Genomic DNA, 21596 nt, shown 5'->3' on the forward strand with positions numbered 1-21596 from the left:
TAATTATTCAAGTTGAGCTCATTTTCTTGTCAGATGGAAAAGAAATTGTTCCAATGCCGGGAATCGAACCCGGGCCGCCTGTGTGAAAGCCAGGAATCCTAACCACTAGACCACATTGGAAGCTGACAGACGAGGGAAATGTAAAACGAGTTACCACTAGACTTTATTCCTATTGTGCGTGTGAAAGTTGGTGTTGTAGATTAGGATGTTTAAGAGATGACGAGCTGACATTAATAAATATCTTCTTTGTATCATGAGCTAGCTTGAAGTTGATATCAGCATATTGTAGCAGGTATTTGCGCTCACAGTGTTCATCTGTAAAACGTGAAAGGGAGAAATATCAGTCCTTCAAGTTGACAAAACACAAGTGCGTCCCTGGGTGGGCTCGAACCACCAACCTTTCGGTTAACAGCCGAACGCGCTAACCAATTGCGCCACAGAGACCGAACTGACGTCTATGGAGTGATTTTGAGATGTGACAGGTGTCACGGAAGTGAAGTACTGTTGAAGAAGGGAAAGTCTCATGGTGAGTTCCATCTCTGAAGTGCCAGGCGGTGGATTGTGTTGCACTGGCTGACTTGATGCATTTACTGGAAGATGTGGACGTTAGGTCATCCATGCACTTACATGGATGACTAGAAATGCATGCTTTTTACTTATGATTGTGAAAATGAGAAAAGTATAATTATTCAAGTTGAGCTCATTTTCTTGTCAGATGGAAAAGAAATTGTTCCAATGCCGGGAATCGAACCCGGGCCGCCTGGGTGAAAGCCAGGAATCCTAACCACTAGACCACATTGGAAGCTGACAGATGAGGGAAATGTAAAACGAGTTACCACTAGACTTTATTCCTATTGTGCGTGTGAAAGTTGGTGTTGTAGATTAGGATGTTTAAGAGATGACGAGCTGACATGAATAAATATCTTCTTTGTATCATGAGCTAGCTTGAAGTTGATATCAGCATATTGTAGGAGGTATTTGCGCTCACAGTGTTCATCTGTAAAACGTGAAAGGGAGAAATATCAGTCCTTCAAGTTGACAAAACACAAGTGCGTCCCTGGGTGGGCTCGAACCACCAACCTTTCGGTTAACAGCCGAACGCGCTAACCAATTGCGCCACAGAGACCGAACTGACGTCTATGGAGTGATTTTGAGATGTGACTGGTGTCACGGAAGTGAAGTACTGTTGAAGAAGGGAAAGTCTCATGGTGCGTTCCATCTCTGAAGTGCCAGGCGGTGGATTGTGTTGCACAATAACACACTGGCTGACTTGATGCATTTACTGGAAGATGTGGACGTTAGGTCATCCATGCACTTACATGGATGGCTAGAAATGCATGCTTTTTACTTATGATTGTGAAAATGAGAAAAGTATAATTATTCAAGTTGAGCTCATTTTCTTGTCAGATGGAAAAGAAATTGTTCCAATGCCGGGAATCGAACCCGGGCCGCCTGGGTGAAAGCCAGGAATCCTAACCACTAGACCACATTGGAAGCTGACAGATGAGGGAAATGTAAAACGAGTTACCACTAGACTTTATTCCTATTGTGCGTGTGAAAGTTGGTGTTGTAGATTAGGATGTTTAAGAGATGACGAGCTGACATTAATAAATATCTTCTTTGTATCATGAGCTAGCTTGAAGTTGATATCAGCATTTTGTAGCAGGTATTTGCGCTCACAGTGTTCATCTGTAAAACGTGAAAGGGAGAAATATCAGTCCTTCAAGTTGACAAAACACAAGTGCGTCCCTGGGTGGGCTCGAACCACCAACCTTTCGGTTAACAGCCAAACGCGCTAACCAATTGCGCCACAGAGACCGAACTGACGTCTATGGAGTGATTTTGAGATGTGACTGGTGTCACGGAAGTGAAGTACTGTTGAAGAAGGGAAAGTCTCATGGTGAGTTCCATCTCTGAAGTGCCAGGCGGTGGATTGTGTTGCACAATAACACACTGGCTGACTTGATGCATTTACTGGAAGATGTGGACGTTAGGTCATCCATGCACTTACATGGATGACTAGAAATGCATGCTTTTTACTTATGATTGTGAAAATGAGAAAAGTATAATTATTCAAGTTGAGCTCATTTTCTTGTCAGATGGAAAAGAAATTGTTCCAATGCCGGGAATCGAACCCGGGCCGCCTGTGTGAAAGCCAGGAATCCTAACCACTAGACCACATTGGAATCTGACATACGAGGGAAATGTAAAACGAGTTACCACTAGACTTTATTCCTATTGTGCGTGTGAAAGTTGGTGTTGTAGATTAGGATGTTTAAGAGATGACGAGCTGACATTAATAAATATCTTCTTTGTATCATGAGCTAGCTTGAAGTTGATATCAGCATATTGTAGCAGGTATTTGCGCTCACAGTGTTCATCTGTAAAACGTGAAAGGGAGAAATATCAGTCCTTCAAGTTGACAAAACACAAGTGCGTCCCTGGGTGGGCTCGAACCACCAACCTTTCGGTTAACAGCCGAACGCGCTAACCAATTGCGCCACAGAGACCGAACTGACGTCTATGGAGTGATTTTGAGATGTGACAGGTGTCACGGAAGTGAAGTACTGTTGAAGAAGGGAAAGTCTCATGGTGAGTTCCATCTCTGAAGTGCCAGGCGGTGGATTGTGTTGCACAATAACACACTGGCTGACTTGATGCATTTACTGGAAGATGTGGACGTTAGGTCATCCATGCACTTACATGGATGACTAGAAATGCATGCTTTTTACTTATGATTGTGAAAATGAGAAAAGTATAATTATTCAAGTTGAGCTCATTTTCTTGTCAGATGGAAAAGAAATTGTTCCAATGCCGGGAATCGAACCCGGGCCGCCTGGGTGAAAGCCAGGAATCCTAACCACTAGACCACATTGGAAGCTGACAGATGAGGGAAATGTAAAACGAGTTACCACTAGACTTTATTCCTATTGTGCGTGTGAAAGTTGGTGTTGTAGATTAGGATGTTTAAGAGATGACGAGCTGACATGAATAAATATCTTCTTTGTATCATGAGCTAGCTTGAAGTTGATATCAGCATATTGTAGGAGGTATTTGCGCTCACAGTGTTCATCTGTAAAACGTGAAAGGGAGAAATATCAGTCCTTCAAGTTGACAAAACACAAGTGCGTCCCTGGGTGGGCTCGAACCACCAACCTTTCGGTTAACAGCCAAACGCGCTAACCAATTGCGCCACAGAGACCGAACTGACGTCTATGGAGTGATTTTGAGATGTGACTGGTGTCACGGAAGTGAAGTACTGTTGAAGAAGGGAAAGTCTCATGGTGCGTTCCATCTCTGAAGTGCCAGGCGGTGGATTGTGTTGCACAATAACACACTGGCTGACTTGATGCATTTACTGGAAGATGTGGACGTTAGGTCATCCATGCACTTACATGGATGGCTAGAAATGCATGCTTTTTACTTATGATTGTGAAAATGAGAAAAGTATAATTATTCAAGTTGAGCTCATTTTCTTGTCAGATGGAAAAGAAATTGTTCCAATGCCGGGAATCGAACCCGGGCCGCCTGGGTGAAAGCCAGGAATCCTAACCACTAGACCACATTGGAAGCTGACAGATGAGGGAAATGTAAAACGAGTTACCACTAGACTTTATTCCTATTGTGCGTGTGAAAGTTGGTGTTGTAGATTAGGATGTTTAAGAGATGACGAGCTGACATGAATAAATATCTTCTTTGTATCATGAGCTAGCTTGAAGTTGATATCAGCATTTTGTAGCAGGTATTTGCGCTCACAGTGTTCATCTGTAAAACGTGAAAGGGAGAAATATCAGTCCTTCAAGTTGACAAAACACAAGTGCGTCCCTGGGTGGGCTCGAACCACCAACCTTTCGGTTAACAGCCGAACGCGCTAACCAATTGCGCCACAGAGACCGAACTGACGTCTATGGAGTGATTTTGAGATGTGACTGGTGTCACGGAAGTGAAGTACTGTTGAAGAAGGGAAAGTCTCATGGTGCGTTCCATCTCTGAAGTGCCAGGCGGTGGATTGTGTTGCACAATAACACACTGGCTGACTTGATGCATTTACTGGAAGATGTGGACGTTAGGTCATCCATGCACTTACATGGATGACTAGAAATGCATGCTTTTTACTTATGATTGTGAACATGAGAAAAGTATAATTATTCAAGTTGAGCTCATTTTCTTGTCAGATGGAAAAGAAATTGTTCCAATGCCGGGAATCGAACCCGGGCCGCCTGGGTGAAAGCCAGGAATCCTAACCACTAGACCACATTGGAAGCTGACAGATGAGGGAAATGTAAAACGAGTTACCACTAGACTTTATTCCTATTGTGCGTGTAAAAGTTGGTGTTGTAGATTAGGATGTTTAAGAGATGACGAGCTGACATGAATAAATATCTTCTTTGTATCATGAGCTAGCTTGAAGTTGATATCAGCATTTTGTAGCAGGTATTTGCGCTCACAGTGTTCATCTGTAAAACGTGAAAGGGAGAAATATCAGTCCTTCAAGTTGACAAAACACAAGTGCGTCCCTGGGTGGGCTCGAACCACCAACCTTTCGGTTAACAGCCGAACGCGCTAACCAATTGCGCCACAGAGACCGAACTGACGTCTAAGGAGTGATTTTGAGATGTGACTGGTGTCACGGAAATGAAGTACTGTTGAAGAAGGGAAAGTCTCATGGTGCGTTCCATCTCTGAAGTGCCAGGCGGTGGATTGTGTTGCACAATAACACACTGGCTGACTTGATGCATTTACTGGAAGATGTGGACGTTAGGTCATCCATGCACTTACATGGATGACTAGAAATGCATGCTTTTTACTTATGATTGTGAAAATGAGAAAAGTATAATTATTCAAGTTGAGCTCATTTTCTTGTCAGATGGAAAAGAAATTGTTCCAATGCCGGGAATCGAACCCGGGCCGCCTGGGTGAAAGCCAGGAATCCTAACCACTAGACCACATTGGAAGCTGACAGATGAGGGAAATGTAAAACGAGTTACCACTAGACTTTATTCCTATTGTGCGTGTAAAAGTTGGTGTTGTAGATTAGGATGTTTAAGAGATGACGAGCTGACATGAATAAATATCTTCTTTGTATCATGAGCTAGCTTGAAGTTGATATCAGCATTTTGTAGCAGGTATTTGCGCTCACAGTGTTCATCTGTAAAACGTGAAAGGGAGAAATATCAGTCCTTCAAGTTGACAAAACACAAGTGCGTCCCTGGGTGGGCTCGAACCACCAACCTTTCGGTTAACAGCCGAACGCGCTAACCAATTGCGCCACAGAGACCGAACTGACGTCTATGGAGTGATTTTGAGATGTGACTGGTGTCACGGAAATGAAGTACTGTTGAAGAAGGGAAAGTCTCATGGTGCGTTCCATCTCTGAAGTGCCAGGCGGTGGATTGTGTTGCACAATAACACACTGGCTGACTTGATGCATTTACTGGAAGATGTGGACGTTAGGTCATCCATGCACTTACATGGATGACTAGAAATGCATGCTTTTTACTTATGATTGTGAAAATGAGAAAAGTATAATTATTCAAGTTGAGCTCATTTTCTTGTCAGATGGAAAAGAAATTGTTCCAATGCCGGAAATCGAACCCGGGCCGCCTGGGTGAAAGCCAGGAATCCTAACCACTAGACCACATTGGAAGCTGACAGATGAGGGAAATGTAAAACGAGTTACCACTAGACTTTATTCCTATTGTGCGTGTGAAAGTTGGTGTTGTAGATTAGGATGTTTAAGAGATGACGAGCTGACATGAATAAATATCTTCTTTGTATCATGAGCTAGCTTGAAGTTGATATCAGCATTTTGTAGCAGGTATTTGCGCTCACAGTGTTCATCTGTAAAACGTGAAAGGGAGAAATATCAGTCCTTCAAGTTGACAAAACACAAGTGCGTCCCTGGGTGGGCTCGAAACACCAACCTTTCGGTTAACAGCCGAACGCGCTAACCAATTGCGCCACAGAGACCGAACTGACGTCTATGGAGTGATTTTGAGATGTGACTGGTGTCACGGAAGTGAAGTACTGTTGAAGAAGGGAAAGTCTCATGGTGCGTTCCATCTCTGAAGTGCCAGGCGGTGGATTGTGTTGCACAATAACACACTGGCTGACTTGATGCATTTACTGGAAGATGTGGACGTTAGGTCATCCATGCACTTACATGGATGACTAGAAATGCATGCTTTTTACTTATGATTGTGAAAATGAGAAAAGTATAATTATTCAAGTTGAGCTCATTTTCTTGTCAGATGGAAAAGAAATTGTTCCAATGCCGGGAATCGAACCCGGGCCGCCTGGGTGAAAGCCAGGAATCCTAACCACTAGACCACATTGGAAGCTGACAGATGAGGGAAATGTAAAACGAGTTACCACTAGACTTTATTCCTATTGTGCGTGTGAAAGTTGGTGTTGTAGATTAGGATGTTTAAGAGATGACGAGCTGACATTAATAAATATCTTCTTTGTATCATGAGCTAGCTTGAAGTTGATATCAGCATTTTGTAGCAGGTATTTGCGCTCACAGTGTTCATCTGTAAAACGTGAAAGGGAGAAATATCAGTCCTTCAAGTTGACAAAACACAAGTGCGTCCCTGGGTGGGCTCGAAACACCAACCTTTCGGTTAACAGCCGAACGCGCTAACCAATTGCGCCACAGAGACCGAACTGACGTCTATGGAGTGATTTTGAGATGTGACTGGTGTCACGGAAGTGAAGTACTGTTGAAGAAGGGAAAGTCTCATGGTGCGTTCCATCTCTGAAGTGCCAGGCGGTGGATTGTGTTGCACAATAACACACTGGCTGACTTGATGCATTTACTGGAAGATGTGGACGTTAGGTCATCCATGCACTTACATGGATGACTAGAAATGCATGCTTTTTACTTATGATTGTGAAAATGAGAAAAGTATAATTATTCAAGTTGAGCTCATTTTCTTGTCAGATGGAAAAGAAATTGTTCCAATGCCGGGAATCGAACCAGGGCCGCCTGGGTGAAAGCCAGGAATCCTAACCACTAGACCACATTGGAAGCTGACAGATGAGGGAAATGTAAAACGAGTTACCACTAGACTTTATTCCTATTGTGCGTGTGAAAGTTGGTGTTGTAGATTAGGATGTTTAAGAGATGACGAGCTGACATTAATAAATATCTTCTTTGTATCATGAGCTAGCTTGAAGTTGATATCAGCATTTTGTAGCAGGTATTTGCGCTCACAGTGTTCATCTGTAAAACGTGAAAGGGAGAAATATCAGTCCTTCAAGTTGACAAAACACAAGTGCGTCCCTGGGTGGGCTCGAACCACCAACCTTTCGGTTAACAGCCGAACGCGCTAACCAATTGCGCCACAGAGACCGAACTGACGTCTATGGAGTGATTTTGAGATGTGACTGGTGTCACGGAAGTGAAGTACTGTTGAAGAAGGGAAAGTCTCATGGTGCGTTCCATCTCTGAAGTGCCAGGCGGTGGATTGTGTTGCACAATAACACACTGGCTGACTTGATGCATTTACTGGAAGATGTGGACGTTAGGTCATCCATGCACTTACATGGATGACTAGAAATGCAGGCTTTTTACTTATGATTGTGAACATGAGAAAAGTATAATTATTCAAGTTGAGCTCATTTTCTTGTCAGATGGAAAAGAAATTGTTCCAATGCCGGGAATCGAACCCGGGCCGCCTGGGTGAAAGCCAGGAATCCTAACCACTAGACCACATTGGAAGCTGACAGATGAGGGAAATGTAAAACGAGTTACCACTAGACTTTATTCCTATTGTGCGTGTGAAAGTTGGTGTTGTAGATTAGGATGTTTAAGAGATGACGAGCTGACATGAATAAATATCTTCTTTGTATCATGAGCTAGCTTGAAGTTGATATCAGCATTTTGTAGCAGGTATTTGTGTGGCAGATACATATTATTGTATTATATAGTTATGTAAATATTAGTTTTAAGTCATTTAAGTGTTGCATTGATATTTGTATAATGACAATTGCATTATGAATTGCAGGTGTATTATTTCCGATTTAACTAATGAATGTATTTTTTCTATCAACAGGTTTGGTCATTTTTGATACAGGCTATAATTATAAGGACACAGAAGGTTGAGTCTATTATTAGCTCTATAGTTAGTTTCATTCTAATATGATTAAGGGTAGATAGGTAGGGCTACCACATTATTACGTGGCCTGATTTCATGAACACCGATTGGATCATTCAAACTCTTGCCCTCTTTCCTAATTCAAAGCTGCACTTCACAGTCACTCTTTGCACCATCAGGATTGTTATGCCATGGAGTCATAAACAAATGCAAATACCTCACAGGTTAGTTTAATCTCTTACATTGGTTTATGAGTGTGTACATTTTATATGTTATATTTGTATTGTGTGGATATAAATAAAACAAGTAAATTCAACCCTAATAATGGTAAGTCTAACCTAAATGTAAATAACACTTCAGTCAGGTTCTAGTGCATTTCAGAGTATAGAATCAATACAAAAACTATCAAATAACTCATATAATTCATTCAGGTAATTATATTTTCCCTATGAGTGAATTGTTGCATGTTTGAGTGTTTGATTGATTGACTGATTTCATATATGAGAAGAAGAATAGTGTATATGTGAATGTAAGTACGGATGTGATTTTAGCCTAAGTTGTTTTGATGTGTTCCAGGTGTTGGTAATGATAATAGCTATGTTGATTTGTAGTTACTGTAGAAATAATGTTGCATATTGTTTACACGGATTTTAGGTACGCTTGGTATATCTGGCTTGGCGGAGCTTGGTGAACGTCGTGTGCACCCTAGTGCCATACACCGGGTAGGAATTATGCTATTTTGCATCTTGTATGTTTATGTGATACTGAGTATCACATTTATTCTATTTGATATGCGTATTGCTTTAAGACGTCTGTGTCATATTTAATTTGAAGATATTTTGAAGATATGAGTTAATCAAGGAGTTATCTCCCCTTGTTGTATTGTCATACGATCTGTCATTTTTGTTTCACCTAATTTGTGTAATGGACTGTTTTTAAGCCTCGGGTATATTGTATGACGCTATATATATTGAATGATATATTGTTTCAGGGTGTGTTTAATTGACCGGGAATAAAACGTTCTCACCCCGTAACCAGTGTCTTGGACTTTTGATGTTGCCTCCACACTAAAATCGGTTACAAAATGGAGCCCCCAGTGAGGACCAGCATTCCATAGAAACAGCCAGTACAGCCAGCCAAGCCAGTATTGATTCCAGTCGATTGTTCATCCACAGATATAATCGGTACTGTGAGGAATATTCTTGACACCATGTGATTGGTGCATGTGAATTGTGTTGTTGACATTCAAGAGACAGTTTATATGACTCCCATGAAGGACATGCTAGCTATGTAACTCTTCCATTATGCTTTCGTACCCTGGGTATACCTTTGTTTAGATAATTCATTGCTGTAGCTTTTGTTTGTATTGTAAATTGTGCATGGCCGGCTTAATATGTTATGCTTATGTTGGTACCAACACTTAGTTATTAGATATTAGATAGCTTTCACCATATTAGAATAGATTTTGGACTTGAGTTTATTTCTTACTACCTACCCAAGCCAAGCAATAAAGATGTAATTATTTCTGTTATTTAGTTGTTTACTTGACATCATGTGTTTAATTTAGACATAGGTCATTTACATCCATCATAGTTAGATTATTTCTTTGTGTGGTTGATTGTGAGTAAGTGATTTAATTTGATTCTTCTTTACACCTTATACCTTGCCTACTTAAAATAATAATATTAAAAACAACAACATATATAGATATATATATCAAATATTGCAAATAAATAAACATTAAACCATTGTAAACTATTTTTAGTAAACATTTATATAGCAACCATATTATATAAGCAAATAACACTCCTATAACACTGCACTTGACTTTGCACTAGTATACCAATACTAACCCTATTCATATATTGCCGCTTTGGATTGTGTGTATTGGTTGGTGATTCATTTAGGCTCAACATTGGTTTAGTAGATGCTGTGATATTTAGTTCTGTTTAACTTTGTTTGTCTTGGCGAGATAACATACATCAGTTGATTATTGCCAATGAGCTAGGTGTTTACTTAGTCTGCTACAGTCAAGTTTTGGGGTTTTGGTTTCGCTGGTTCCAGTCTGCTTCCTTCCTTTCTGCATCAAGGTTGGCCACTGATGAATTTATTAAATTGTTTCATTCCAGGTGTGACTCCGTTGGGCAACATTAATACTACTTGTTTTCTTTCAGTTTCTGTCTTGCTGTTACCATAGTGCCACTAGTTGTTTTAGGTGTTTACTGGTAGTTAGCCATACACTTATCTAACCTTATCTGAAACCATCGAACCTGTATGTGGGTGTTGTCATATTACCAAAGGGTACGTATCCCTGTGGATACAGTTCATCTTTGAATGAACAAGTTCATAGCATCCTTTTGCTTGCAATTTCAAGCTTTGGTTTTTGGATAATTATTCAAGTTGAGCTCATTTTCTTGTCAGATGGAAAAGAAATTGTTCCAATGCCGGGAATCGAACCCGGGCCGCCTGGGTGAAAGCCAGGAATCCTAACCACTAGACCACATTGGAAGCTGACAGATGAGGGAAATGTAAAACGAGTTACCACTAGACTTTATTCCTATTGTGCGTGTGAAAGTTGGTGTTGTAGATTAGGATGTTTAAGAGATGACGAGCTGACATGAATAAATATCTTCTTTGTATCATGAGCTAGCTTGAAGTTGATATCAGCATTTTGTAGCAGGTATTTGCGCTCACAGTGTTCATCTGTAAAACGTGAAAGGGAGAAATATCAGTCCTTCAAGTTGACAAAACACAAGTGGGTCCCTGGGTGGGCTCGAAACACCAACCTTTCGGTTAACAGCCGAACGCGCTAACCAATTGCGCCACAGAGACCGAACTGACGTCTATGGAGTGATTTTGAGATGTGACTGGTGTCACGGAAGTGAAGTACTGTTGAAGAAGGGAAAGTCTCATGGTGCGTTCCATCTCTGAAGTGCCAGGCGGTGGATTGTGTTGCACAATAACACACTGGCTGACTTGATGCATTTACTGGAAGATGTGGACGTTAGGTCATCCATGCACTTACATGGATGACTAGAAATGCATGCTTTTTACTTATGATTGTGAAAATGAGAAAAGTATAATTATTCAAGTTGAGCTCATTTTCTTGTCAGATGGAAAAGAAATTGTTCCAATGCCGGGAATCGAACCCGGGCCGCCTGGGTGAAAGCCAGGAATCCTAACCACTAGACCACATTGGAAGCTGACAGATGAGGGAAATGTAAAACGAGTTACCACTAGACTTTATTCCTATTGTGCGTGTGAAAGTTGGTGTTGTAGATTAGGATGTTTAAGAGATGACGAGCTGACATTAATAAATATCTTCTTTGTATCATGAGCTAGCTTGAAGTTGATATCAGCATTTTGTAGCAGGTATTTGCGCTCACAGTGTTCATCTGTAAAACGTGAAAGGGAGAAATATCAGTCCTTCAAGTTGACAAAACACAAGTGCGTCCCTGGGTGGGCTCGAACCACCAACCTTTCGGTTAACAGCCGAACGCGCTAACCAATTGCGCCACAGAGACCGAACTGACGTCTATGGAGTGATTTTGAGATGTGACTGGTGTCACGGAAGTGAAGTACTGTTGAAGAAGGGAAAGTCTCATGGTGCGTTCCATCTCTGAAGTGCCAGGCGGTGGATTGTGTTGCACAATAACACACTGGCTGACTTGATGCATTTACTGGAAGATGTGGACGTTAGGTCATCCATGCACTTACATGGATGACTAGAAATGCATGCTTTTTACTTATGATTGTGAACATGAGAAAAGTATAATTATTCAAGTTGAGCTCATTTTCTTGTCAGATGGAAAAGAAATTGTTCCAATGCCGGGAATCGAACCCGGGCCGCCTGGGTGAAAGCCAGGAATCCTAACCACTAGACCACATTGGAAGCTGACAGATGAGGGAAATGTAAAACGAGTTACCACTAGACTTTATTCCTATTGTGCGTGTGAAAGTTGGTGTTGTAGATTAGGATGTTTAAGAGATGACGAGCTGACATGAATAAATATCTTCTTTGTATCATGAGCTAGCTTGAAGTTGATATCAGCATTTTGTAGCAGGTATTTGTGTGGCAGATACATATTATTGTATTATATAGTTATGTAAATATTAGTTTTAAGTCATTTAAGTGTTGCATTGATATTTGTATAATGACAATTGCATTATGAATTGCAGGTGTATTATTTCCGATTTTAACTAATGAATGTATTTTTTCTATCAACAGGTTTGGTCATTTTTGATACAGGCTATAATTATAAGGACACAGAAGGTTGAGTCTATTATTAGCTCTATAGTTAGTTTCATTCTAATATGATTAAGGGTAGATAGGTAGGGCTACCACATTATTACGTGGCCTGATTTCATGAACACCGATTGGATCATTCAAACTCTTGCCCTCTTTCCTAATTCAAAGCTGCACTTCACAGTCACTCTTTGCAGCATCAGGATTGTTATGCCATGGAGTCATAAACAAATGCAAATACCTCACAGGTTAGTTTAATCTCTTACATTGGTTTATGAGTGTGTACATTTTATATGTTATATTTGTATTGTGTGGATATAAATAAAACAAGTAAATTCAACCCTAATAATGGTAAGTCTAACCTAAATGTAAATAACACTTCAGTCAGGTTCTAGTGCATTTCAGAGTATAGAATCAATACAAAAACTATCAAATAACTCATATAATTCATTCAGGTAATTATATTTTCCCTATGAGTGAATTGTTGCATGTTTGAGTGTTTGATTGATTGACTGATTTCATATATGAGAAGAAGAATAGTGTATATGTGAATGTAAGTACGGATGTGATTTTAGCCTAAGTTGTTTTGATGTGTTCCAGGTGTTGGTAATGATAATAGCTATGTTGATTTGTAGTTACTGTAGAAATAATGTTGCATATTGTTTACACGGATTTTAGGTACGCTTGGTATATCTGGCTTGGCGGAGCTTGGTGAACGTCGTGTGCACCCTAGTGCCATACACCGGGTAGGAATTATGCTATTTTGCATCTTGTATGTTTATGTGATACTGAGTATCACATTTATTCTATTTGATATGCGTATTGCTTTAAGACGTCTGTGTCATATTTAATTTGAAGATATTTTGAAGATATGAGTTAATCAAGGAGTTATCTCCCCTTGTTGTATTGTCATACGATCTGTCATTTTTGTTTCACCTAATTTGTGTAATGGACTGTTTTTAAGCCTCGGGTATATTGTATGACGCTATATATATTGAATGATATATTGTTTCAGGGTGTGTTTAATTGACCGGGAATAAAACGTTCTCACCCCGTAACCAGTGTCTTGGACTTTTGATGTTGCCTCCACACTAAAATCGGTTACAAAATGGAGCCCCCAGTGAGGACCAGCATTCCATAGAAACAGCCAGTACAGCCAGCCAAGCCAGTATTGATTCCAGTCGATTGTTCATCCACAGATATAATCGGTACTGTGAGGAATATTCTTGACACCATGTGATTGGTGCATGTGAATTGTGTTGTTGACATTCAAGAGACAGTTTATATGACTCCCATGAAGGACATGCTAGCTATGTAACTCTTCCATTATGCTTTCGTACCCTGGGTATACCTTTGTTTAGATAATTCATTGCTGTAGCTTTTGTTTGTATTGTAAATTGTGCATGGCCGGCTTAATATGTTATGCTTATGTTGGTACCAACACTTAGTTATTAGATATTAGATAGCTTTCACCATATTAGAATAGATTTTGGACTTGAGTTTATTTCTTACTACCTACCCAAGCCAAGCAATAAAGATGTAATTATTTCTGTTATTTAGTTGTTTACTTGACATCATGTGTTTAATTTAGACATAGGTCATTTACATCCATCATAGTTAGATTATTTCTTTGTGTGGTTGATTGTGAGTAAGTGATTTAATTTGATTCTTCTTTACACCTTATACCTTGCCTACTTAAAATAATAATATTAAAAACAACAACATATATAGATATATATATCAAATATTGCAAATAAATAAACATTAAACCATTGTAAACTATTTTTAGTAAACATTTATATAGCAACCATATTATATAAGCAAATAACACTCCTATAACACTGCACTTGACTTTGCACTAGTATACCAATACTAACCCTATTCATATATTGCCGCTTTGGATTGTGTGTATTGGTTGGTGATTCATTTAGGCTCAACATTGGTTTAGTAGATGCTGTGATATTTAGTTCTGTTTAACTTTGTTTGTCTTGGCGAGATAACATACATCAGTTGATTATTGCCAATGAGCTAGGTGTTTACTTAGTCTGCTACAGTCAAGTTTTGGGGTTTTGGTTTCGCTGGTTCCAGTCTGCTTCCTTCCTTTCTGCATCAAGGTTGGCCACTGATGAATTTATTAAATTGTTTCATTCCAGGTGTGACTCCGTTGGGCAACATTAATACTACTTGTTTTCTTTCAGTTTCTGTCTTGCTGTTACCATAGTGCCACTAGTTGTTTTAGGTGTTTACTGGTAGTTAGCCATACACTTATCTAACCTTATCTGAAACCATCGAACCTGTATGTGGGTGTTGTCATATTACCAAAGGGTACGTATCCCTGTGGATACAGTTCATCTTTGAATGAACAAGTTCATAGCATCCTTTTGCTTGCAATTTCAAGCTTTGGTTTTTGGATAATTATTCAAGTTGAGCTCATTTTCTTGTCAGATGGAAAAGAAATTGTTCCAATGCCGGGAATCGAACCCGGGCCGCCTGGGTGAAAGCCAGGAATCCTAACCACTAGACCACATTGGAAGCTGACAGATGAGGGAAATGTAAAACGAGTTACCACTAGACTTTATTCCTATTGTGCGTGTGAAAGTTGGTGTTGTAGATTAGGATGTTTAAGAGATGACGAGCTGACATGAATAAATATCTTCTTTGTATCATGAGCTAGCTTGAAGTTGATATCAGCATATTGTAGCAGGTATTTGCGCTCACAGTGTTCATCTGTAAAACGTGAAAGGGAGAAATATCAGTCCTTCAAGTTGACAAAACACAAGTGCGTCCCTGGGTGGGCTCGAACCACCAACCTTTCGGTTAACAGCCGAACGCGCTAACCAATTGCGCCACAGAGACCGAACTGACGTCTATGGAGTGATTTTGAGATGTGACTGGTGTCACGGAAATGAAGTACTGTTGAAGAAGGGAAAGTCTCATGGTGCGTTCCATCTCTGAAGTGCCAGGCGGTGGATTGTGTTGCACAATAACACACTGGCTGACTTGATGCATTTACTGGAAGATGTGGACGTTAGGTCATCCATGCACTTACATGGATGACTAGAAATGCGTGCTTTTTACTTATGATTGTGAAAATGAGAAAAGTATAATTATTCAAGTTGAGCTCATTTTCTTGTCAGATGGAAAAGAAATTGTTCCAATGCCGGGAATCGAACCCGGGCCGCCTGGGTGAAAGCCAGGAATCCTAACCACTAGACCACATTGGAAGCTGACAGATGAGGGAAATGTAAAACGAGTTACCACTAGACTTTATTCCTATTGTGCGTGTAAAAGTTGGTGTTGTAGATTAGGATGTTTAAGAGATGACGAGCTGACATTAATAAATATCTTCTTTGTATCATGAGCTAGCTTGAAGTTGATATCAGCATATTGTAGCAGGTATTTGCGCTCACAGTGTTCATCTGTAAAACGTGAAAGGGAGAAATATCAGTCCTTCAAGTTGACAAAACACAAGTGCGTCCCTGGGTGGGCTCGAACCACCAACCTTTCGGTTAACAGCCGAACGCGCTAACCAATTGCGCCACAGAGACCGAACTGACGTCTATGGAGTGATTTTGAGATGTGACTGGTGTCACGGAAGTGAAGTACTGTTGAAGAAGGGAAAGTCTCATGGTGCGTTCCATCTCTGAAGTGCCAGGCGGTGGATTGTGTTGCACAATAACACACTGGCTGACTTGATGCATTTACTGGAAGATGTGGACGTTAGGTCATCCATGCACTTACATGGATGACTAGAAATGCATGCTTTTTACTTATGATTGTGAAAATGAGAAAAGTATAATTATTCAAGTTGAGCTCATTTTCTTGTCAGATGGAAAAGAAATTGTTCCAATGCCGGGAATCGAACCCGGGCCGCCTGGGTGAAAGCCAGGAATCCTAACCACTAGACCACATTGGAAGCTGACAGATGAGGGAAATGTAAAACGAGTTACCACTAGACTTTATTCCTATTGTGCGTGTGAAAGTTGGTGTTGTAGATTAGGATGTTTAAGAGATGACGAGCTGACATGAATAAATATCTTCTTTGTATCATGAGCTAGCTTGAAGTTGATATCAGCATATTGTAGCAGGTATTTGCGCTCACAGTGTTCATCTGTAAAACGTGAAAGGGAGAAATATCAGTCCTTCAAGTTGACAAAACACAAGTGCGTCCCTGGGTGGGCTCGAACCAGCAACCTTTCGGTTAACAGCCGAACGCGCTAACCAATTGCGCCACAGAGACCGAACTGACGTCTATGGAGTGATTTTGAGATGTGACTGGTGTCACGGAAGTGAAGTACTGTTGAAGAAGGGAAAGTCTCATGGTGAGTTCCATCTCTGAAGTGCCAGGCGATGGATTGTGTTGCACAATAACACACTGGCTGACTTGATGCATTTACTGGAAGATGTGGACGTTAGGTCATCCATGCACTTACATGGATGACTAGAAATGCGTGCTTTTTACTTATGATTGTGAAAATGAGAAAAGTATAATTATTCAAGTTGAGCTCATTTTCTTGTCAGATGGAAAAGAAATTGTTCCAATGCCGGGAATCGAACCCGGGCCGCCTGGGTGAAAGCCAGGAATCCTAACCACTAGACCACATTGGAAGCTGACAGATGAGGGAAATGTAAAACGAGTTACCACTAGACTTTATTCCTATTGTGCGTGTGAAAGTTGGTGTTGTAGATTAGGATGTTTAAGAGATGACGAGCTGACATTAATAAATATCTTCTTTGTATTATGAGCTAGCTTGAAGTTGATATCAGCATATTGTAGCAGGTATTTGCGCTCACAGTGTTCATCTGTAAAACGTGAAAGGGAGAAATATCAGTCCTTCAAGTTGACAAAACACAAGTGCGTCCCTGGGTGGGCTCGAACCAGCAACCTTTCGGTTAACAGCCGAACGCGCTAACCAATTGCGCCACAGAGACCGAACTGACGTCTATGGAGTGATTTTGAGATGTGACTGGTGTCACGGAAGTGAAGTACTGTTGAAGAAGGGAAAGTCTCATGGTGAGTTCCATCTCTGAAGTGCCAGGCGATGGATTGTGTTGCACAATAACACACTGGCTGACTTGATGCATTTACTGGAAGATGTGGACGTTAGGTCATCCATGCACTTACATGGATGACTAGAAATGCATGCTTTTTACTTATGATTGTGAAAATGAGAAAAGTATAATTATTCAAGTGGAGCTCATTTTCTTGTCAGATGGAAAAGAAATTGTTCCAATGCCGGGAATCGAACCCGGGCCGCCTGGGTGAAAGCCAGGAATCCTAACCACTAGACCACATTGGAAGCTGACAGATGAGGGAAATGTAAAACGAGTTACCACTAGACTTTATTCCTATTGTGCGTGTGAAAGTTGGTGTTGTAGATTAGGATGTTTAAGAGATGACGAGCTGACATGAATAAATATCTTCTTTGTATCATGAGCTAGCTTGAAGTTGATATCAGCATATTGTAGCAGGTATTTGCGCTCACAGTGTTCATCTGTAAAACGTGAAAGGGAGAAATATCAGTCCTTCAAGTTGACAAAACACAAGTGCGTCCCTGGGTGGGCTCGAACAACCAACCTTTCGGTTAACAGCCGAACGCGCTAACCAATTGCGCCACAGAGACCGAACTGACGTCTATGGAGTGATTTTGAGATGTGACTGGTGTCACGGAAGTGAAGTACTGTTGAAAAAGGGAAAGTCTCATGGTGCGTTCCATCTCTGAAGTGCCAGGCGGTGGATTGTGTTGCACAATAACACACTGGCTGACTTGATGCATTTACTGGAAGATGTGGACGTTAGGTCATCCATGCACTTACATGGATGACTAGAAATGCGTGCTTTTTACTTATGATTGTGAAAATGAGAAAAGTATAATTATTCAAGTTGAGCTCATTTTCTTGTCAGATGGAAAAGAAATTGTTCCAATGCCGGGAATCGAACCCGGGCCGCCTGGGTGAAAGCCAGGAATCCTAACAACTAGACCACATTGGAAGCTGACAGATGAGGGAAATGTAAAACGAGTTACCACTAGACTTTATTCCTATTGTGCGTGTAAAAGTTGGTGTTGTAGATTAGGATGTTTAAGAGATGACGAGCTGACATGAATAAATATCTTCTTTGTATCATGAGCTAGCTTGAAGTTGATATCAGCATATTGTAGCAGGTATTTGCGCTCACAGTGTTCATCTGTAAAACGTGAAAGGGAGAAATATCAGTCCTTCAAGTTGACAAAACACAAGTGCGTCCCTGGGTGGGCTCGAACCACCAACCTTTCGGTTAACAGCCGAACGCGCTAACCAATTGCGCCACAGAGACCGAACTGACGTCTATGGAGTGATTTTGAGATGTGACTGGTGTCACGGAAGTGAAGTACTGTTGAAGAAGGGAAAGTCTCATGGTGCGTTCCATCTCTGAAGTGCCAGGCGGTGGATTGTGTTGCACAATAACACACTGGCTGACTTGATGCATTTACTGGAAGATGTGGACGTTAGGTCATCCATGCACTTACATGGATGACTAGAAATGCATGCTTTTTACTTATGATTGTGAAAATGAGAAAAGTATAATTATTCAAGTGGAGCTCATTTTCTTGTCAGATGGAAAAGAAATTGTTCCAATGCCGGGAATCGAACCCGGGCCGCCTGGGTGAAAGCCAGGAATCCTAACCACTAGACCACATTGGAAGCTGACAGATGAGGGAAATGTAAAACGAGTTACCACTAGACTTTATTCCTATTGTGCGTGTGAAAGTTGGTGTTGTAGAATAGGATGTTTAAGAGATGACGAGCTGACATTAATAAATATCTTCTTTGTATCATGAGCTAGCTTGAAGTTGATATCAGCATATTGTAACAGGTATTTGCGCTCACAGTGTTCATCTGTAAAACGTGAAAGGGAGAAATATCAGTCCTTCAAGTTGACAAAACACAAGTGCGTCCCTGGGTGGGCTCGAACCACCAACCTTTCGGTTAACAGCCGAACGCGCTAACCAATTGCGCCACAGAGACCGAACTGACGTCTATGGAGTGACTTTGAGATGTGACTGGTGTCACGGAAGTGAAGTACTGTTGAAGAAGGGAAAGTCTCATGGTGCGTTCCATCTCTGAAGTGCCAGGCGGTGGATTGTGTTGCACAATAACACACTGGCTGACTTGATGCATTTACTGGAAGATGTGGACGTTAGGTCATCCATGCACTTACATGGATGGCTAGAAATGCATGCTTTTTACTTATGATTGTGAAAATGAGAAAAGTATAATTATTCAAGTTGAGCTCATTTTCTTGTCAGATGGAAAAGAAATTGTTCCAATGCCGGGAATCGAACCCGGGCCGCCTGGGTGAAAGCCAGGAATCCTAATCACTAGACCACATTGGAAGCTGACAGATGAGGGAAATGTAAAACGAGTTACCACTAGACTTTATTCCTATTGTGCGTGTGAAAGTTGGTGTTGTAGATTAGGATGTTTAAGAGATGACGAGCTGACATGAATAAATATCTTCTTTGTATCATGAGCTAGCTTGAAGTTGATATCAGCATATTGTAGCAGGTATTTGCGCTCACAGTGTTCATCTGTAAAACGTGAAAGGGAGAAATATCAGTCCTTCAAGTTGACAAAACACAAGTGCGTCCCTGGGTGGGCTCGAACCACCAACCTTTCGGTTAACAGCCGAACGCGCTAACCAATTGCGCCACAGAGATCGAACTGAAGTCTATGGAGTGATTTTGAGATGTGACTGGTGTCACGGAAGTGAAGTACTGTTGAAGAAGGGAAAGTCTCATGGTGCGTTCCATCTCTGAAGTGCCAGGCGGTGGATTGTGTTGCACAATAACACACTGGCTGACTTGATGCATTTACTGGAAGATGTGGACGTTAGGTCATCCATGCACTTACATGGATAACTAGAAATGCATGCTTTTTACTTATGATTGTGAAAATGAGAAAAGTATAATTATTCAAGTTGAGCTCATTTTCTTGTCAGATGGAAAAGAAATTGTTCCAATGCCGGGAATCGAATCCGGGCCGCCTGGGTGAAAGCCAGGAATCCTAACCACTAGACCACATTGGAAGCTGACAGATGAGGGAAATGTAAAACGAGTTACCACTAGACTTTATTCCTATTGTGCGTGTAAAAGTTGGTGTTGTAGATTAGGATGTTTAAGAGATGACGAGCTGACATTAATAAATATCTTCTTTGTATCATGAGCTAGCTTGAAGTTGATATCAGCATATTGTAGCAGGTATTTGCGCTCACAGTGTTCATCTGTAAAACGTGAAAGGGAGAAATATCAGTCCTTCAAGTTGACAAAACACAAGTGCGTCCCTGGGTGGGCTCGAACCACCAACCTTTCGGTTAACAGCCGAACGCGCTAACCAATTGCGCCACAGAGACCGAACTGAAGTCTATGGAGTGATTTTGAGATGTGACTGGTGTCACGGAAGTGAAGTACTGTTGAAGAAGGGAAAGTCTCATGGTGCGTTCCATCTCTGAAGTGCCAGGCGGTGGATTGTGTTGCACAATAACACACTGGCTGACTTGATGCATTTACTGGAAGATGTGGACGTTAGGTCATCCATGCACTTACATGGATGACTAGAAATGCATGCTTTTTACTTATGATTGTGAAAATGAGAAAAGTATAATTATTCAAGTTGAGCTCATTTTCTTGTCAGATGGAAAAGAAATTGTTCCAATGCCGGGAATCGAACCCGGGCCGCCTGGGTGAAAGCCAGGAATCCTAACCACTAGACCACATTGGAAGCTGACAGATGAGGGAAATGTAAAACGAGTTACCACTAGACTTTATTCCTATTGTGCGTGTGAAAGTTGGTGTTGTAGATTAGGATGTTTAAGAGATGACGAGCTGACATGAATAAATATCTTCTTTGTATCATGAGCTAGCTTGAAGTTGATATCAGCATATTGTAGCAGGTATTTGCGCTCACAGTGTTCATCCGTAAAACGGAGAAATATCAGTCCTTCAAGTTGACAAAATACAAGTGCGTCCCTGGGTGGGCTCGAACAGCCGAACGCGCTAACCAATTGCGCCACAGAGACAGAACTGACGTCTATGGAGTGACACACTGGCACCATACACACACAATAATACACTGGCTGACTTGTCGCATTTGCTGGAAGATGCGGACGTCAGTTCACTTATATTGATGACTAGAAATACATGCCTTCCAGTCCTATCCATGTATGTAAGAAGAGCAGAGTAGTTGTTTTGAATTGAGTTGAGGTGAATGGT

General features: G+C 41.0%; 47 non-coding genes across 47 annotated transcripts; all 47 read right to left on the minus strand.

Moving 5' to 3' along the window:
- Positions 1–48: 48 nt before the first annotated feature.
- Trnae-uuc (transfer RNA glutamic acid (anticodon UUC)) lies at positions 49–120 on the minus strand. The gene has a single exon. It is a non-coding gene; the product is annotated as a tRNA-Glu (tRNA).
- A 250-nt stretch (positions 121–370) lies between these two features.
- Trnan-guu (transfer RNA asparagine (anticodon GUU)) lies at positions 371–444 on the minus strand. The gene has a single exon. It is a non-coding gene; the product is annotated as a tRNA-Asn (tRNA).
- Positions 445–730: 286 nt separating this feature from the next.
- Positions 731–802, minus strand: Trnae-uuc (transfer RNA glutamic acid (anticodon UUC)). The gene has a single exon. It is a non-coding gene; the product is annotated as a tRNA-Glu (tRNA).
- Positions 803–1052: 250 nt separating this feature from the next.
- On the minus strand, positions 1053–1126 carry Trnan-guu (transfer RNA asparagine (anticodon GUU)). Its single transcript has one exon. It is a non-coding gene; the product is annotated as a tRNA-Asn (tRNA).
- Positions 1127–1422: 296 nt separating this feature from the next.
- Positions 1423–1494, minus strand: Trnae-uuc (transfer RNA glutamic acid (anticodon UUC)). Its single transcript has one exon. It is a non-coding gene; the product is annotated as a tRNA-Glu (tRNA).
- A 250-nt stretch (positions 1495–1744) lies between these two features.
- On the minus strand, positions 1745–1818 carry Trnan-guu (transfer RNA asparagine (anticodon GUU)). The gene has a single exon. It is a non-coding gene; the product is annotated as a tRNA-Asn (tRNA).
- Positions 1819–2114: 296 nt separating this feature from the next.
- On the minus strand, positions 2115–2186 carry Trnae-uuc (transfer RNA glutamic acid (anticodon UUC)). The gene has a single exon. It is a non-coding gene; the product is annotated as a tRNA-Glu (tRNA).
- A 250-nt stretch (positions 2187–2436) lies between these two features.
- On the minus strand, positions 2437–2510 carry Trnan-guu (transfer RNA asparagine (anticodon GUU)). Its single transcript has one exon. It is a non-coding gene; the product is annotated as a tRNA-Asn (tRNA).
- A 296-nt stretch (positions 2511–2806) lies between these two features.
- Positions 2807–2878, minus strand: Trnae-uuc (transfer RNA glutamic acid (anticodon UUC)). Its single transcript has one exon. It is a non-coding gene; the product is annotated as a tRNA-Glu (tRNA).
- Positions 2879–3128: 250 nt separating this feature from the next.
- Positions 3129–3202, minus strand: Trnan-guu (transfer RNA asparagine (anticodon GUU)). The gene has a single exon. It is a non-coding gene; the product is annotated as a tRNA-Asn (tRNA).
- A 296-nt stretch (positions 3203–3498) lies between these two features.
- Positions 3499–3570, minus strand: Trnae-uuc (transfer RNA glutamic acid (anticodon UUC)). Its single transcript has one exon. It is a non-coding gene; the product is annotated as a tRNA-Glu (tRNA).
- A 250-nt stretch (positions 3571–3820) lies between these two features.
- Positions 3821–3894, minus strand: Trnan-guu (transfer RNA asparagine (anticodon GUU)). The gene has a single exon. It is a non-coding gene; the product is annotated as a tRNA-Asn (tRNA).
- Positions 3895–4190: 296 nt separating this feature from the next.
- On the minus strand, positions 4191–4262 carry Trnae-uuc (transfer RNA glutamic acid (anticodon UUC)). Its single transcript has one exon. It is a non-coding gene; the product is annotated as a tRNA-Glu (tRNA).
- A 250-nt stretch (positions 4263–4512) lies between these two features.
- Positions 4513–4586, minus strand: Trnan-guu (transfer RNA asparagine (anticodon GUU)). The gene has a single exon. It is a non-coding gene; the product is annotated as a tRNA-Asn (tRNA).
- Positions 4587–4882: 296 nt separating this feature from the next.
- Positions 4883–4954, minus strand: Trnae-uuc (transfer RNA glutamic acid (anticodon UUC)). The gene has a single exon. It is a non-coding gene; the product is annotated as a tRNA-Glu (tRNA).
- A 250-nt stretch (positions 4955–5204) lies between these two features.
- Positions 5205–5278, minus strand: Trnan-guu (transfer RNA asparagine (anticodon GUU)). Its single transcript has one exon. It is a non-coding gene; the product is annotated as a tRNA-Asn (tRNA).
- Positions 5279–5574: 296 nt separating this feature from the next.
- Trnae-uuc (transfer RNA glutamic acid (anticodon UUC)) lies at positions 5575–5646 on the minus strand. Its single transcript has one exon. It is a non-coding gene; the product is annotated as a tRNA-Glu (tRNA).
- A 250-nt stretch (positions 5647–5896) lies between these two features.
- Trnan-guu (transfer RNA asparagine (anticodon GUU)) lies at positions 5897–5970 on the minus strand. The gene has a single exon. It is a non-coding gene; the product is annotated as a tRNA-Asn (tRNA).
- Positions 5971–6266: 296 nt separating this feature from the next.
- On the minus strand, positions 6267–6338 carry Trnae-uuc (transfer RNA glutamic acid (anticodon UUC)). Its single transcript has one exon. It is a non-coding gene; the product is annotated as a tRNA-Glu (tRNA).
- Positions 6339–6588: 250 nt separating this feature from the next.
- Positions 6589–6662, minus strand: Trnan-guu (transfer RNA asparagine (anticodon GUU)). The gene has a single exon. It is a non-coding gene; the product is annotated as a tRNA-Asn (tRNA).
- Positions 6663–6958: 296 nt separating this feature from the next.
- Positions 6959–7030, minus strand: Trnae-uuc (transfer RNA glutamic acid (anticodon UUC)). Its single transcript has one exon. It is a non-coding gene; the product is annotated as a tRNA-Glu (tRNA).
- Positions 7031–7280: 250 nt separating this feature from the next.
- On the minus strand, positions 7281–7354 carry Trnan-guu (transfer RNA asparagine (anticodon GUU)). The gene has a single exon. It is a non-coding gene; the product is annotated as a tRNA-Asn (tRNA).
- A 296-nt stretch (positions 7355–7650) lies between these two features.
- On the minus strand, positions 7651–7722 carry Trnae-uuc (transfer RNA glutamic acid (anticodon UUC)). The gene has a single exon. It is a non-coding gene; the product is annotated as a tRNA-Glu (tRNA).
- A 2813-nt stretch (positions 7723–10535) lies between these two features.
- Trnae-uuc (transfer RNA glutamic acid (anticodon UUC)) lies at positions 10536–10607 on the minus strand. Its single transcript has one exon. It is a non-coding gene; the product is annotated as a tRNA-Glu (tRNA).
- Positions 10608–10857: 250 nt separating this feature from the next.
- Positions 10858–10931, minus strand: Trnan-guu (transfer RNA asparagine (anticodon GUU)). Its single transcript has one exon. It is a non-coding gene; the product is annotated as a tRNA-Asn (tRNA).
- Positions 10932–11227: 296 nt separating this feature from the next.
- On the minus strand, positions 11228–11299 carry Trnae-uuc (transfer RNA glutamic acid (anticodon UUC)). The gene has a single exon. It is a non-coding gene; the product is annotated as a tRNA-Glu (tRNA).
- A 250-nt stretch (positions 11300–11549) lies between these two features.
- Trnan-guu (transfer RNA asparagine (anticodon GUU)) lies at positions 11550–11623 on the minus strand. The gene has a single exon. It is a non-coding gene; the product is annotated as a tRNA-Asn (tRNA).
- Positions 11624–11919: 296 nt separating this feature from the next.
- On the minus strand, positions 11920–11991 carry Trnae-uuc (transfer RNA glutamic acid (anticodon UUC)). Its single transcript has one exon. It is a non-coding gene; the product is annotated as a tRNA-Glu (tRNA).
- A 2814-nt stretch (positions 11992–14805) lies between these two features.
- Trnae-uuc (transfer RNA glutamic acid (anticodon UUC)) lies at positions 14806–14877 on the minus strand. The gene has a single exon. It is a non-coding gene; the product is annotated as a tRNA-Glu (tRNA).
- Positions 14878–15127: 250 nt separating this feature from the next.
- Positions 15128–15201, minus strand: Trnan-guu (transfer RNA asparagine (anticodon GUU)). Its single transcript has one exon. It is a non-coding gene; the product is annotated as a tRNA-Asn (tRNA).
- A 296-nt stretch (positions 15202–15497) lies between these two features.
- Trnae-uuc (transfer RNA glutamic acid (anticodon UUC)) lies at positions 15498–15569 on the minus strand. Its single transcript has one exon. It is a non-coding gene; the product is annotated as a tRNA-Glu (tRNA).
- Positions 15570–15819: 250 nt separating this feature from the next.
- On the minus strand, positions 15820–15893 carry Trnan-guu (transfer RNA asparagine (anticodon GUU)). The gene has a single exon. It is a non-coding gene; the product is annotated as a tRNA-Asn (tRNA).
- A 296-nt stretch (positions 15894–16189) lies between these two features.
- Positions 16190–16261, minus strand: Trnae-uuc (transfer RNA glutamic acid (anticodon UUC)). The gene has a single exon. It is a non-coding gene; the product is annotated as a tRNA-Glu (tRNA).
- Positions 16262–16511: 250 nt separating this feature from the next.
- Trnan-guu (transfer RNA asparagine (anticodon GUU)) lies at positions 16512–16585 on the minus strand. The gene has a single exon. It is a non-coding gene; the product is annotated as a tRNA-Asn (tRNA).
- Positions 16586–16881: 296 nt separating this feature from the next.
- On the minus strand, positions 16882–16953 carry Trnae-uuc (transfer RNA glutamic acid (anticodon UUC)). The gene has a single exon. It is a non-coding gene; the product is annotated as a tRNA-Glu (tRNA).
- Positions 16954–17203: 250 nt separating this feature from the next.
- Trnan-guu (transfer RNA asparagine (anticodon GUU)) lies at positions 17204–17277 on the minus strand. Its single transcript has one exon. It is a non-coding gene; the product is annotated as a tRNA-Asn (tRNA).
- Positions 17278–17573: 296 nt separating this feature from the next.
- Trnae-uuc (transfer RNA glutamic acid (anticodon UUC)) lies at positions 17574–17645 on the minus strand. Its single transcript has one exon. It is a non-coding gene; the product is annotated as a tRNA-Glu (tRNA).
- A 250-nt stretch (positions 17646–17895) lies between these two features.
- On the minus strand, positions 17896–17969 carry Trnan-guu (transfer RNA asparagine (anticodon GUU)). The gene has a single exon. It is a non-coding gene; the product is annotated as a tRNA-Asn (tRNA).
- A 296-nt stretch (positions 17970–18265) lies between these two features.
- On the minus strand, positions 18266–18337 carry Trnae-uuc (transfer RNA glutamic acid (anticodon UUC)). Its single transcript has one exon. It is a non-coding gene; the product is annotated as a tRNA-Glu (tRNA).
- Positions 18338–18587: 250 nt separating this feature from the next.
- Trnan-guu (transfer RNA asparagine (anticodon GUU)) lies at positions 18588–18661 on the minus strand. The gene has a single exon. It is a non-coding gene; the product is annotated as a tRNA-Asn (tRNA).
- Positions 18662–18957: 296 nt separating this feature from the next.
- On the minus strand, positions 18958–19029 carry Trnae-uuc (transfer RNA glutamic acid (anticodon UUC)). Its single transcript has one exon. It is a non-coding gene; the product is annotated as a tRNA-Glu (tRNA).
- Positions 19030–19279: 250 nt separating this feature from the next.
- Trnan-guu (transfer RNA asparagine (anticodon GUU)) lies at positions 19280–19353 on the minus strand. Its single transcript has one exon. It is a non-coding gene; the product is annotated as a tRNA-Asn (tRNA).
- A 296-nt stretch (positions 19354–19649) lies between these two features.
- On the minus strand, positions 19650–19721 carry Trnae-uuc (transfer RNA glutamic acid (anticodon UUC)). Its single transcript has one exon. It is a non-coding gene; the product is annotated as a tRNA-Glu (tRNA).
- A 250-nt stretch (positions 19722–19971) lies between these two features.
- Trnan-guu (transfer RNA asparagine (anticodon GUU)) lies at positions 19972–20045 on the minus strand. The gene has a single exon. It is a non-coding gene; the product is annotated as a tRNA-Asn (tRNA).
- Positions 20046–20341: 296 nt separating this feature from the next.
- Trnae-uuc (transfer RNA glutamic acid (anticodon UUC)) lies at positions 20342–20413 on the minus strand. Its single transcript has one exon. It is a non-coding gene; the product is annotated as a tRNA-Glu (tRNA).
- A 250-nt stretch (positions 20414–20663) lies between these two features.
- On the minus strand, positions 20664–20737 carry Trnan-guu (transfer RNA asparagine (anticodon GUU)). The gene has a single exon. It is a non-coding gene; the product is annotated as a tRNA-Asn (tRNA).
- A 296-nt stretch (positions 20738–21033) lies between these two features.
- Trnae-uuc (transfer RNA glutamic acid (anticodon UUC)) lies at positions 21034–21105 on the minus strand. Its single transcript has one exon. It is a non-coding gene; the product is annotated as a tRNA-Glu (tRNA).
- Positions 21106–21596: the final 491 nt, after the last annotated feature.

This window comes from Haliotis cracherodii, unplaced genomic scaffold, assembly GCF_022045235.1.
Source record: "Haliotis cracherodii isolate W230 unplaced genomic scaffold, xgHalCrac1.p SCAF_1, whole genome shotgun sequence".
NCBI classification, from domain to species: Eukaryota; Metazoa; Mollusca; class Gastropoda; order Lepetellida; family Haliotidae; genus Haliotis; species Haliotis cracherodii.